Consider the following 14,166-nt stretch of genomic DNA (forward strand, 5'->3'; position numbering starts at 1 on the left):
GTACAATCGTGGTGCTTCAAAAGACGTATATAAGATTGTAACAGGTGACGAATCATGGATATATGCATATGAGCCGGATCGTAAACAGCAGTCGACTGTATGGGTGTTTCAAGATGAACCCAATCCAACAAAAGTTGTTCGCGCTCGAAGCACATCGAAACAAATGGTCGCCTGTTTTTTCGGGAAAACTGGTCATGTGGCAACTGTGCCTTTAGAGGAACGTAGAACGGTCAACTCTGAATGGTACACAACAATTTGTTTGCCAGAGGTCTTCGCTCAAATACGGAAAACAAACAAACGCCGTCGGATCATTCTTCATCAAGACAATGCCAGCTGTCACACATCTCGTCTAACAACCGACTTTATGAACAGTCAAAAAATCGAATTGATGGGTCATCCGCCGTACAGTCCTGATTTGGCACCCAATGACTTCTTCTTGTTCTCGAATGTCAAGAATAAATTGCGTGGACAACGATTTACGTCGGCGGAAGACGCAGTTGATGCGTTCAAAAACCATATTATGGAGGTGTCTCAAGAAGATTGGAAAAACTGCTTTGACAAATGGTTCGAACGAATGCAAAAGTGTATTGACCATAAAGGAGAATACTTCGAAAAACAATAAAGCAGTTTTCAATGCCAAATTCCTGTTTTTTCATTGTTAGGCGCAAAATATAAATAGTGACTCTCGTATGCAGTAATTTTTTGAAAATACAGAAAACGTCTACTTAATGCTTCAATGATGTTCTCGCAACAACGAAAAGAATTAGTGAATAAAGAAATGAAGAATATGTGGCAGCAATAATATTTAAAATGTGACACATACAAAATTCAAATTTAAACTTTTCTCCTACAATAATGATCATCGTGGTGATGATGATGATAATAATAATAAAGGGAAACAACTCACCGAAATGGAAGCTACAATACAAAACGCCGAGAACGCTTTGAAAACTGGTCGAGCACATCCTCAGGGTTTATCTTCATGTTGCGATGAACAGACACCAATGCCAGACCGTTGAGTCGATTTTCACTGGTGGAATTTCGAGGGTAAGTCTTCAGTTGTCTGAGTGATGAAAATGTTCTTTCCGGTGAAGAAGTTGAAACTGGCAATGTAGCCAGTATCTGTAGAAGTTTACTTATGTTGGGAAATAATGAAGAATTGCACTGCACAAATCCTTCTACAGCAGACTTGGGTGGTGTGTTGTGCTTCTCCCATTTATCTACGCGAAGATATTCCTGCCAAAATCCTTTCGGAATCACCCGGCGACTACGACCGATCTTCCGAATATATAATTATGGAAACTACCGTCTGTCGACAGAAACTCCTCCTTGCCGTAGTCTATCGACCACCTACCACTCGCCTCGAAAACTTCGAAAACGATATCGCAACATTTCTACCAAAATATTCTCACGCAATTGTTTTGGGAGACATGAATGTCAACCTGTGTACCACCAAAGAGGAGGCTATGCAATTCCGCGATACGTTCTCGGCCTTAAATCTTACAATCTGTCACCTAAACCCAACCCACCACACGGCCACTTCAGACTCCTGGCTTGACGTCATTCTGGTCTCGGACGAAAATCGCGTAACGAGCCATGGCCAAATTCCGGTACCTGGGATTTCCTATCATGATTTAATTCACGTATCATATAACATCCGCGTTCCAAAATTTAAGCCTAAACAAGTATCTTACAGGGACATAAAGAACGTTGACGAAACCCGCTTGAACGAGGACGCTGCACTCGTTCCGTGGCACGTAATTAGCACGTTACCAACAGTGGACGAGCAAGTTCACCTGTTAAATACATTTATTCTTGAGCTGTTCAATAAACATGCTCCCGTCAGAAAGAAACGGGTCTCACGTCCCCCCGCCCCCTGGCTGACGGACGACGTACGTCGACTTATGGTCATGAGAGACAGAGCTTACACCAAATACAGAAATGACGTAAAAAAAGGTGACTCTAGCACATGCAGCTTCGAAAATTATAGAACCCTGAGGAACCGCTGCAATCAGGAGGTAAGAAAAGCCAAGCGCCGATTCGCATACGAATTGCTCAACCACCAAAATAAACCGGACGTTCTATGGAAAAAGTTGAAAATTCTAGGTGTTGGGAAACAGAAAAAGGACGACTACATTCCTAAGTTTGCACCTGATGTACTGAATAATCATTTTGTGACCTCCCGACTATTGAAAATAATGTTAAAATTGAAACTATTCGGAACATCGCAACGCACTCCACAAACGCTTCAAAATTTTGCTTTTCCTGGATTTCACCGGAAGACGTTAGAAAATCTTTACTTAAGATAAAATCGTCGGCCGTAGGAGTAGATGAAGTTTCCATTCTCATGATCAAAAAAATCCTCCACCATGTCCTTATTCCCATCACGGACATATTCAATTTCTCCTTGCTTTCTGACACATTTCCGTCGCTTTGGAAACTCGCCCAGGTACGCCCTATACCTAAAACAAGCAACGAAATCAATTTAAACAATTTTAGACCAATCAGCATCCTCCCAGCTCTGTCTAAGGCTCTAGAACATCTTATTAGTGGTCAAACCCGTGACTTCCTAGCACGAAATAACCTAATAAACCACTTTCAATCTGGGTTCCGTACCAACCACAGCACATGCACGGCTCTCGTCAACGTAACCGACGACATTAGGTTAGCCATGGACAATCGACAACTTACAATTCTTGTTCTTCTCGATTTTACCAAAGCTTTCCAAACCATTGATCACGAAATTTTACTCACAAAACTATCATCCCTATTCAGCTTCTCGAACTCTACGGTTAACTGGTTCCGTTCCTACCTGTCTGGACGTCAACAATGTGTCGTCGACCCACATCGAAGATCATCCTGGAAAAGCATCCCCTGTGGCGTCCCTCAAGGCACCGTACTGGGCCCCCTCCTGTTTACACTGTATATTAACGCCCTCCCGTCGGTGCTTAATCACTGTAGGTATCACATCTATGCCGACGACTTTCAATTATACTTTTCTTTCCCTCCTCAAGAAATATTGAATGCAACCGAACGTATAAACAACGACCTGAAAAAAATCAACAAGTGGTCTGTAGACCACGGCTTGCACGTCAACCCGACCAAAACCCAGTGTATGCTCGTAGGCTCCCCAAAGATTCTGAACAGAATTGACGAATTAAATCTCCCTAATCTTACGGTCAACGATAAACACTTGCCTCTCTCTACCACGGTTAAAAATCTGGGAATTACACTAAACAATAATCTTACCTGGAGAGAACACGTAAACTCCGTGTGTAAAAGAGCTTTCGGTGCACTACACTCTCTTTACCGGCTTAAAAACTTCCTCCCCGAACGTATAAAAACCAAACTTGTTCAATCTCTTGTTTTCCCTATTATTGATTACTGTGACACTGTTTACTCGGACGTAAATTGCGAGCAAGCTAAACGCCTTCAGCGAATCCAGAACGCCTGTGTCCGCTTCGTTTTCGACATAAAATATTCAGAACATTTGACACCGTATTATGCGAAGGTCGAGTGGCTGAAATTAAGTGATAAACGGATTTACCACAACCTTGTCCTACTGTACAAAGCCCTAGAAATAAAAGATCCAAAATACCTTTCCGGGCGGTTTCAATATCTTTCGGATTTTCACTCCCGCAACACCAGATCACGTGAAAAATCTCTGTTATCCATCCCTATCCACAGATCTAACTTCTACGCCAATTCGTTTACCATTACCTCTGCAGGACACTGGAACAGACTGCCCCCCGAAATCCAAGCCTCCTCCTCAATTGTAACATTCAAAAGACAATTAAAATTATACATGCTAAACAATTGGACCTAGATTAAATTCCCAGAAAGAAATACGTTATACATTTAGCCCACGAAATATGCTTTCTATGTAGGTACTTGTGTGTGAATGTGTGTTTGTGTGTGTGTGTGTGCATGTAGAAACTGTATTGCTTTTATTTTTAATTTCTTCTAAGCTACTTTTTTTCATTGTGTTAGTAAAAATAATGAGCAATGTACGTAATTAATGGTTAATCCAGGGCTTGACTGCTCGTATTCAAACTGTATTGCTTTCATTTTTAGTTTCATTTTACTTTCACTACTTTTCTTTTCTTTTATTATTTTATTTTTCATTTATCTTTTTTAATTTTTTAATTGTATACAATTTACTGCAAAGAAAAAAATGATCCCTGTAATTAATGGTTAAGTGGAAGAGAAGGCATTAATGCCTTAACTTCGCCATGTAAACAAAGTCGTAAATAAATAAATAAATAAATAAATAAATTTCCACACCGCAAATTCAGCGTGGGCAATACTGGGCTAAGGAAGGCAGTTTTTATAAAAGTCTACACATTTCTTCAGGTCTTCACTATTGGCTGTAACACATTTACTTGGAATAACATTTTGCAAAGAAGAGATCAGTGTCCTGTGGCGTTGGAATCTGTCACTAAGCTGTGTTATAATATGGTTTAGAAATGGAAGAAAAATATTCAACTTATAATACTCCTCACAGGTCATAGACTGGATATTGTCTCGATGGGCTTGTCTTTTCACGATCCTGGGAAAATCCATATGGCCACCGTTTTCAGTAAGCATGTAAGTGGCATAGGCGAAAATCTTCTTGAATTCTTCTACATTTTCGCGCATGGCATTTAAAGTATTGATAACATGGTCCACATGGTTGCAAGCTTCTGCTAAGTCTGCATTTACAGCCTGGAGTTGTCTACATAAAGTTAGGGTGTAAGAAAATATGTTTTCTAAAATCAGGAGGGGGACAACGAATTTAGCTCCTTCAATGGCACTTAACAATTGGCATGCCTTTTGAGCAGTCTCTTTGTTTGCAGACGATTCTAGCAACCCCAGTGCATTCACTACAGCTGGGTACAACTCTTTAAATCTGATAACACTCTCCTGCTTATGGACCCATCTTGTTTCACAAAGACCTAACAGAGTTCCATGTTGACATTCTGGTAGGTTTTCTTTTATTGCCGTTTTCAGAACTTCGTTTCTTTGAGCAGACAAACGGAAGAAATTTGCAACAGACTGAATGCTTCCTAGGCAATTGCGTATGGACGATAGAGTCAGTGGCGGCTGCTTAATACGTGCTACCGTGCTATAGCACGTTGCTAAATTTGTTAAAATGAAAAGAAGAAAAAAGCAAATCTCACAGATGCAAGAAGTTTAATGAAGCCCCAAAGTGAAATGAAACTTCTCATGTTAAGAGCCTCAACATTTACCAGCGGCGCCACGTATTTCCCTCACGCTGGCTATAAGGAATAGCGTACCGTGCTAAAATCTCAACAGCACGTTTTCGCCCCTTTTTCATCCCTCCGCGCATGAATACTGTACACCCCCACTCCTCGATTTGTACGGGGGATAGTGTCCCGGCTCTAGAAAAATCGTCTGCTAGCGTGCTACAGGAGGAATCAGCACGGTAAGTGTGCCATCTCAGGATAAGAAGAAAATCTACGACAACCTATTGCCTCTGTCAGAACAACGTTTCTTAATGTAATTTTCAAACGTTCTGTACGTTATCAGTAGGGAACGGAACTTTATGTGCTAAAAAACACAGAAATATTTATTTTTTATGTGTCATAAATGTTGAAAATATGTGATAAAAACAGGAAAATATGTGACAAAAATAAAAACATTTGGTAACAAAAACAAACTATAACATGCATTTTAAACACCTGAAATTAGTTTCTAAATGATTACCTCTTAGCGAGCAATTTTTTGGAAGAGTTGCAGTGGATCACCATAGTTTTTTCCAAATTCTCCATTGTAAATCTGTGACGATTATCTCTAAAAAGCATCTTATATTGTGAGAAAGATCGCTCCACGTCACAAGAAACAATTCTTGCATATTTGAATCACGAAATGTCACTAACGCTTAAGTTTTTCAAAGCTTCCTCTTCCTCTACTAAACTTTCCAAAACACATGCAATTTGGCACAAAGTTTGAAAACCTTGTTTTTTCCCAAAAAATTCTGTACATTTAGACACTTAGATCCAGTGAGTTCTTGCAGTTTCGATTCTACTATACGGACTTTAACAATGGAAGCTGCCAAAGAGTTCGCGGACGATTCAAGCTTTCATATGGAATTAGAGAGAATGGACAGGTTTGTTGAGATGTATGCCAATTCGACTTTTACGGAGGGCTCCATCAACAGTTCTTGCAGAATTCTTCTTTGTCGAGATCATTTACAACAGATACAATTTTTTCAAACTTCTGGGCATAACATCTGCATCCAACCAAGTGCCCCATCGTGTAACTACAGGTGTAGGGGGAAGGGGAACCTCAGGACATTTTTGTTTAAAATTGTCTATTCTTCTAGCCAACTTGATAAAAACTTTCTTGCCATTTGAAACCAGTTTATCGACATTGGGATAAAGAGCTCTTATCTTTTCACATATTCTATGCAACGCATGGGCCACACATTTAACGTGCACCATTTTGGGGTAGCTAACGGCAAGGCCTACTGCAGCTTTTTTCATGTAAGCTGCAGCATCTGTCACGAGGAGAAGAACATTGTCAAATGTTATGCCTTCCGGCCACAATAGCTGCATTGCTTCATTAAAAAGCCTTGCTATCATTACGTGTAGCCAGCCCCAGCTACTACTTACAGCTATTTTCTCCCAATAGGATCATAGGCGAGGTGCCAGAAGTCTGCCAGCGAGGGTGTTCAAAGACAAAACAAACCTAGCACTCTCGATATGAAAGAGGTGCAGAGTAGCCTATAAACATTTTTCCTTCGAGGATTTCGAGGTGGATGAAGTCAATGAGCGATTTTATGTATTTAAAATGAAAATTCGCAAAATATGTATTTACATACGGAAAACTGGAAAATATGTGTTTTTATGTAAAATAAAATTTGCTGTGTTGACATATAAGGCTATAATCAGAATTTTGGCAAAAATGAGGGTCTGTATCTTATCTCAGAAAAAACATTTAATTACCTAAAGTTCCTTTCCCTAGTTATCAGTGTAGAGTTATGTAATGTTTGTAGCATGTCGTATACATTTGCAGCACCTGCAAAAAAGTTGGAACGCGAATTGACACTACCCCTTAGCCTTTAATCTATTTCGGTGGTAAGTTGTAAAGATTGCAACTCTGAAACTATAGTCCGTGCCTTATTTGCTTCCGAAAGTGGATTCTGCTACGTAATTTATGTTCAGGAAATTCTAATTTTATATTTTATCTAAATTGCATGTTTTTAAATGCTACATATTTCCTTGTGTTTATGTAGCACTTCAATAGTCAAGAAACAAACTTACAGAGTACCGTCATTTTTCCCCGGCTTCCAGATCCGAAAATTTTCCGCGCGGTTCATTGTGTTAAAATCGCGTGGCGCGTGAAGTGGTGGTCATTGTTATGAAGGATTAGCTTTTTGTTGTTGTTAGAAGTGAAAGTGAGTGTGTGTGTGTGTGTGTGTGTGTTAGTGTACCATGAATTCTGTGGCTCTTCAAGAACACTTGAAGAAAAGTTGGAAATAAAAGCGTTAGGACGGCCGTTGCCAGATTTGGATCTATCGCAAAATGCAAAGGGAGGTAAGAACGCTACGCATAAAAGGCGATTTAATAGAAAACTGTAATATAGTGAACCATGGCTTTGTGGGTGTCAAATTCGAAATGCATTATTCTGTTTTCCTTGCATACTTTTTGGAAGTAATGATTCGTGGTCTAAAGGAGGGGTAAAAGATCTAGGACATTTATGTGAATATATGAGAAAGCACAGTGAAAGCAAAAAGCACATGAATAATGAGTTAAATTTTGTCTCTCTCGGAACTGTCAACATAGCAACGCAGTTAAGCCACGTTTATCTAGAATCTCATAATGAACAAGTTGAAAAAAATCGCCACGTCTTGTCAAAAATCATAGACTGCATCACTGTGGAGCTTTTGAGTTGTCCCTGCGTGGCCGGCCACAATGAAACAGATTCCTCCGCAAAACCTGGGGTATTTTTAGGGCTCCTTGATTTTGTCAGCAGTTTAGACAATGCTGTTAAAGAACATCTTGACAACAGCACTGTATTTAAAGGCACTCGATCTCGCCATCGAAGTTCCGGGTTGAAGTCTCGGCCCGGGTATGGGTATTCTTTGTAATACTTTGTAATAATGAAATTAATGAAGGGGCATTCACAAACAATACCAATACCCTGGCCGAGACTCCAACCCGGAACTTCGATAGCGAGATCGAAAGTCGACCACTTAACGTTCGTGGCCACAGAGCCGGCACGTATGTGTGGGTGGGGGGGGGGGGTAGGGGGCATTATAAGTACATGAAAAACAGCATCAGTTGTAGCACGCATCTTTGAAAAGTCACGAGCCGCCGCTGGATAGAGTACACGAATTTGCCAAAGCAAGGTTCAAGGAATGAGCACTACAATGGACGTAAAGAGCCATGGGGTGGTCCTTCCTAATATATTCATTAACACCATGCAGGTAATCGCTCATGGCTGATGCTCCGTCATATCCCTGTCCAAACAAGAAATGACAGTTTATGTTATTTCTTTTTAAGGTTGCAGAAAGCAGTGTGGCCAAGCCCTTGCCTGTAAGGTCGACTGCTGGAACAAATTCAAGAAAGTCTTCGCGAATTTTACCTTCCTTCACATCTACATAACGCACACACACACACCTGTTCAATTCGAGAAATGTCTGTAGTTTCGTCTGCCATCACAGAGATACACTCGGCAGCATTCACTTTCTCCACTATCTCTTTCTTAATTATGTCACCACAAATCGTAATTAACTCGTTCTGAATCAGTGGCGCAGGAACGTTTTTCATTTGGGGGGGTACAAAATTCAGCCTCCCATATGTACTATAAACACACATACTACTGCACCTAGAAATACATTTCGGGGGGCCCAACCAAGTGTTGCAATAATAATAATAATAATAAATAATAATAATGATAATAATTATATTTAATTAAATTAAAATATTAATTAAATATGTAAGTTAATTAATATTGTATTGTTGTTACGTGAATAGGTAAAATATAGTAAAATAATAGATATATAACAGCATCTGGCTTGCATGTAGTTAAGATCGCTAAGATTTGCATAAAAACAATTGCCCTGGTAAGGAATTTAATGTCAAATAAAAAAAATTGAATATTTATTGAATAATAAACAAAAGTTAGATCCAATTAACGTAAAGTAAAGCTTCTGATTAATATCTTATGGATATTATCATTAGTTGTGTGCATAAATCTTGGGAACCTTTCAAAGCCGTATGAGCCAAATACCTTGACTTCCAATAAGTTCAGCGGAAATAACCATCGATTATATAACAAATGCTAAACAATTATATTTTGATTATTTACTTTTACTTCTTGGTAAGTCTTTCGGGGAAGTGTCTGGACCCCCTACTAAATACGTCCTTGATACTTAGGTATGATGTGAAGGCATGAGAAATATTCTATTTTAGAACAGCACACACGAATGTCCTGTTATTTAATGCAAAATTTGCATAACTATTTTTTTCTTCATTTTTCTTAGAATTTATGTTTCTTTAAACAGATTTTAAAACCAGATAACAATTCTGAAACATATATAGCTCTGGACTTCGTTCTGGGCTTATTTGAATTTAACGGAACGGAAAATCAGGAGTTCGAAATGTGAAAATTGCGAGCAAAGATACATCTATTCATTTTAATGCAGGTTGAGATTAAAGGGGGTGAGGAGGATCTTGAGCCACCCCAACCAGGAATAATCATCTGGATATAGAAACCACATTATGAATATATCATACTGTTATAGAGTTCCACTTCAGTTCATTCTAATTTTAAATTCCCATAGCTACGCATAAAAATATCTTTAATCAATTTATGGCAGATGTGTACCACATCTAATGTATTTTAGAAGCCATGTATTTGGTATTTACTCAGACATCTGTAGGGCGTTGTATTAAAAAAAGAAAAAGACTGACTTGAGATGGTTCCCGATCAACTCGTAAGAAGTCTAACTTTGAAATATTTGTGAAACATTTGACAAATCATTTATTTGTTATATAATTAGCTGTACCTAATGACACTCTTCAAGCACTGAAAGTACTATGATTACATATACTAAAACCGAAATTCTTCAGATCTCGGAGGAAGCAAGGAAAGCCATATGCTCAAAAGTTTTGTTCTCTTTTCAATCTTTGGTGGACCATATGAAGAACCGGCCAAGGTTTCTTTTTATATGTAGTGGTATTAAATGCAGATACATGCGTGTATTTTAGAGTGACATGTCAATTGCTCGTTTATGTGAAAAGGTAAACTTCAATATAAGCAAAAGCATGTGCGCGTCACAGTTAAAGATTTTCGCATCTACAAAGAAAATCCAAAACACATTCCCACCTCGCCGGCCTCCGTGGCGGTCGGGTTAGCTTAGCGTGCTAAGACGCCAGAGATCCCAGGTTCGAATCCCGGCCTGGGCATGGGTATTATTTGTGAGTATTCATCAATTTCATCATATCATCACTCATCCTCAACTTCGCGATTACCCAAAAGTGGCAGAAATGAGAAGTAAAATAAACCAAATAAATCAATCAAACATTCCCATCTCACTCAAAGACCTTGCGAATCCAATCCAAAATCTACCAATAGAACCTGCAGTGAGTTTAATTTATCTCGTGCATATATCTAATGTAATTTTCTTACAGTTTAAATTTAGGGTATAACTTAAAATGGTGTTGTGTTTGTGTTGCATTCAATATCAAAATTTGATTTTAAGTAATTAATGTCCAATTATAAGTATACCTAATACATAGGTAAAAATAATTCCCTCCCCGCTCCTCTAATAATGTCGCAAATTGAACCCTGTTTAAATATCTAAGAAAAAAATTCATTTCACCTAGGAATGATATCGTGATGCGATGAGTTGAGAATTGTCACAGCCTCATCTCGTCTCCTGTGTGGCGAGGTCCTTCTCGTTCATGTTTGTGTTTATTTTTGTTTCGGTTTTCACTCAGAAGTTATTAAAACTTATTCTAGATTCACTTCATGCTCAGATAGGCTAATCGGTACTCTATTTTCAAAATCTCTCAATATATAGGTTTAAGTATAGTTTTCCGAACACCCCCTTACAAAGTTATGAAAAATATGGGTGAGGTACAGCAGTACATTGTACCCCCAAGTTGCTCTGTAGTGTCTCGTCTCGTTCGTGTAAGTATTTCGTTTTGGAAAATTCCATTTTAAATATTCAAAAGAAAATTGGATCAGTCATATACTCTTCTGATGAAGATTTGTATCTTACCTTCGAATCGACGCGACCACTTCTTTAGAAAAGTGTACCCGCTCCCCCTTATGCAAAGGAGCATTCGTCTGCAGCGTGATTGTCTGAGAGCAAATCTGATTCCATCGTTCCACACACATTTTAAACAATTTTCATCTCCTTAAAGAGGATTCCAAGAACTTAGGTCAATGAACTAACTAAGCAACCACAATGTAGTAGAATAAGTTTACAATGGTTTGAATTTCTGTGGTAAGGAAGATAATGTTTAGGCCTATAAGTTATAAACAATATACACTTTTTTATTGGGCGAACTTAAAATAGGTTCTTTTAACAGTAGCACCTTGCGTCTGCTGTCAAATTAGCAAGGGGGGTGCAGGGGGTACAACTCGATTTACGGATTTAGGGGGTACAGTACCCCCTTAAAAAAATTAGGGGGATACAATGCACCCCTGTATTCCCCCGTTCCTGCGCCACTGTTCTGAATGGTAGGGCTTGTGTACTTTGAATTGAGCGCACCCGATTCCAAATGTTTCTGAAGCACAACGTCACCTGCACTTACACGGAACCGTAGTAAGGCATGGAAATTACCGTCGTTTGTTTCAGCCTCCTCAGACTTCATCACGTTTCCAAAGTCATCCGTTCCGCGAAGGGCAATTTCTTGACCGCAGAGAATAATTGTTTCTATAATGGAGCGCAGTTTCTCGCGATTTTCAGCTCCTTGTTTAGCTCGCTTGCTGCACAATTGGTCCACTATCTTATTACTTTTCCCTTCAGTCACTTTTATGAAATTCTCGGCTAGCTCTGAACACCGTTTATGATATGACGTATTCGAATGGTTTGCAAATTCTTCCAAAGCATTTTTTAAATTGCAGTGCTCTTTGGTAACGAGATCCCCTAAATGTTGATGTCCCCCTTTATCCCCTTCCTCCTCTCGAGAAAACAGTACGCAAACTTTGCACAATGCGCCTTCCAGTTTACTGGAATAGGCTAGCGACGAAAACTATTCCAACCACGTTAGCTGAAATCTTAGATTTCGTGCAGTTCTGCGCGGGAAAGCATATGTTGAAGAAGGAATCCACGGATTCTTCAAAAGTTGTTCTTTTTTCAGATTGTTGAGATTTGCTACATTAAGGTAAAGGCCAATATCATTTTCACAGAAAGAACTATCACTATTAGTTACCAACAATTCGGCTGATGCATTTGTGATAATATAATTTTGCTTGTCATCCGTTGATTTCGCGGCGAAGTCATCATTAGAGGTGTCACCACTGTTACATCCGTTTTCACTTTTAGGTTTTTTCTTGAAAAACATCCCAATCGAGAGTTGTCCGCTTCTCCCATCTGCATCGCGTTTCATTTTTGTGTTCGCAAAGCACTAGAACTCCGGCACAAGGAACACACTCGTATCACACCACAAGGACGCGATCTAAAAGGACAAAGATACTTCCATCCAGCAATGACAAATTTGAGACTGGAGGCTATTGGCTAGGACAACGACTGGACTATAAGAGTCATGTTTGTTTGACTGTCAAATCTAAATTCAACCTTAAGCGATCCATTCATTTGTCACGATGCAGACGCATCTCGCGCATGGTGCAGTAATATTCCCAGTAGGGAAATTGTTCAAACAAGGAATTTTGCGGGGGGGGATAAATAGGAGAGACGGAGAAAAACTTATAAAAATATGCAATAAACTGGGAAATGAAAACATTAAACTTTTTCTTTTGTATATCTATCTTAAACTTAAAGACGATATTTGAATATTGTAATTATAGAAATGAAAGGGGAGGGGGTTAAACACCTTATCTAACAGCCCAGGGAATTTAAAAGTCAAAAGGGGAAATTTTGAGTCCCAACCAGAAACAACACTGAAATGAGAACGGTCAAGTGAAAGTTTAAGGGTCGCGGGTGGGCTGTGGACATAAATAGAACCTGTTTTCCTCAAGTTTCAGGAATTCCAACTGTTTGAAAATTCTGTCCCAAGGCGGATTTCTCTCCACATTGTCTTCCTGTTGCATTTTTGTACCTAGGTAGAACTGTGAATAAGTTTTCGACTTTGGATTCTCAACCTGTATAAATCTAACATGTCAGAAGTTTCGGGGGGGGTTCAACCCTAATAACCCCCCCCTTAAATACGGCCATGTCTACTTCATGTCCCGTCTCTCTCTAGTGTGTTTGAATATGGCATTCCTCTCTCTTTTCAATCTCACATCATCCATGTGTTTCTTTAACCTGCCTTTCAGTCTCTTCTTCGTTTCCCCTATATATACACTTACACATCCTCTGCACTTCACCTCGTAGATAACCCCTTCCTCTTCTTCCTCTCCTTTTTTCCTTCTTCTTGCTGGCTATACTTAAAACAGTGCGTCCTCCCTTCCTGTAAGTTCTAATACCCACTTTCCTCAGCACTTCGGATATCTTCACTGTGGCCTCTCCCATACTTCTTATACCAAACATCTCTCTTTTTCTTCCTTCTCTTCCGGTCCTCTCTCTCCTTTATTTCTTTCCTTCTTCTGTTGAAGTTGTGTCTGTCTTTCTTTTCATAGCCATTCTCTTCCAGTTGTTTCCATGGGCTATTAATCTTGGTTTCTTCTTCCCCTTCCTCTGTGTATATCTTCTTTATTCGGTCTTCCATCTTCCTTATAAAATTACATTTTGTTGCATCACCCACATCACTTTTTTTGTGGCAGAACACTCCTACCGAACACTTCTTTTGAGATCATATGGCCACAATCCCCATTCCTCTCTTCTTTTTCATCATAATATCCAAGAAATTGAATGCCCCTTCCTGCCTGTTCCGTTTCAAGCTCAAGGAATATTCCAGCTCTCTCATCTTCTATCTCTTTAACTAGCTTACTCAGCTGCCTCTTCGTTCCCTTCCATATCCCAAAACAATCATCCACATATGGTGGTATCGGCTCAGCTCTAGTTTAAAGTATTAGGTATTGTTTATG

Source organism: Lepisma saccharinum, chromosome 20 (assembly GCF_977018435.1).
Source record: "Lepisma saccharinum chromosome 20, izLepSacc3.1, whole genome shotgun sequence".
Classification (NCBI taxonomy): Eukaryota; Metazoa; Arthropoda; class Insecta; order Zygentoma; family Lepismatidae; genus Lepisma; species Lepisma saccharinum.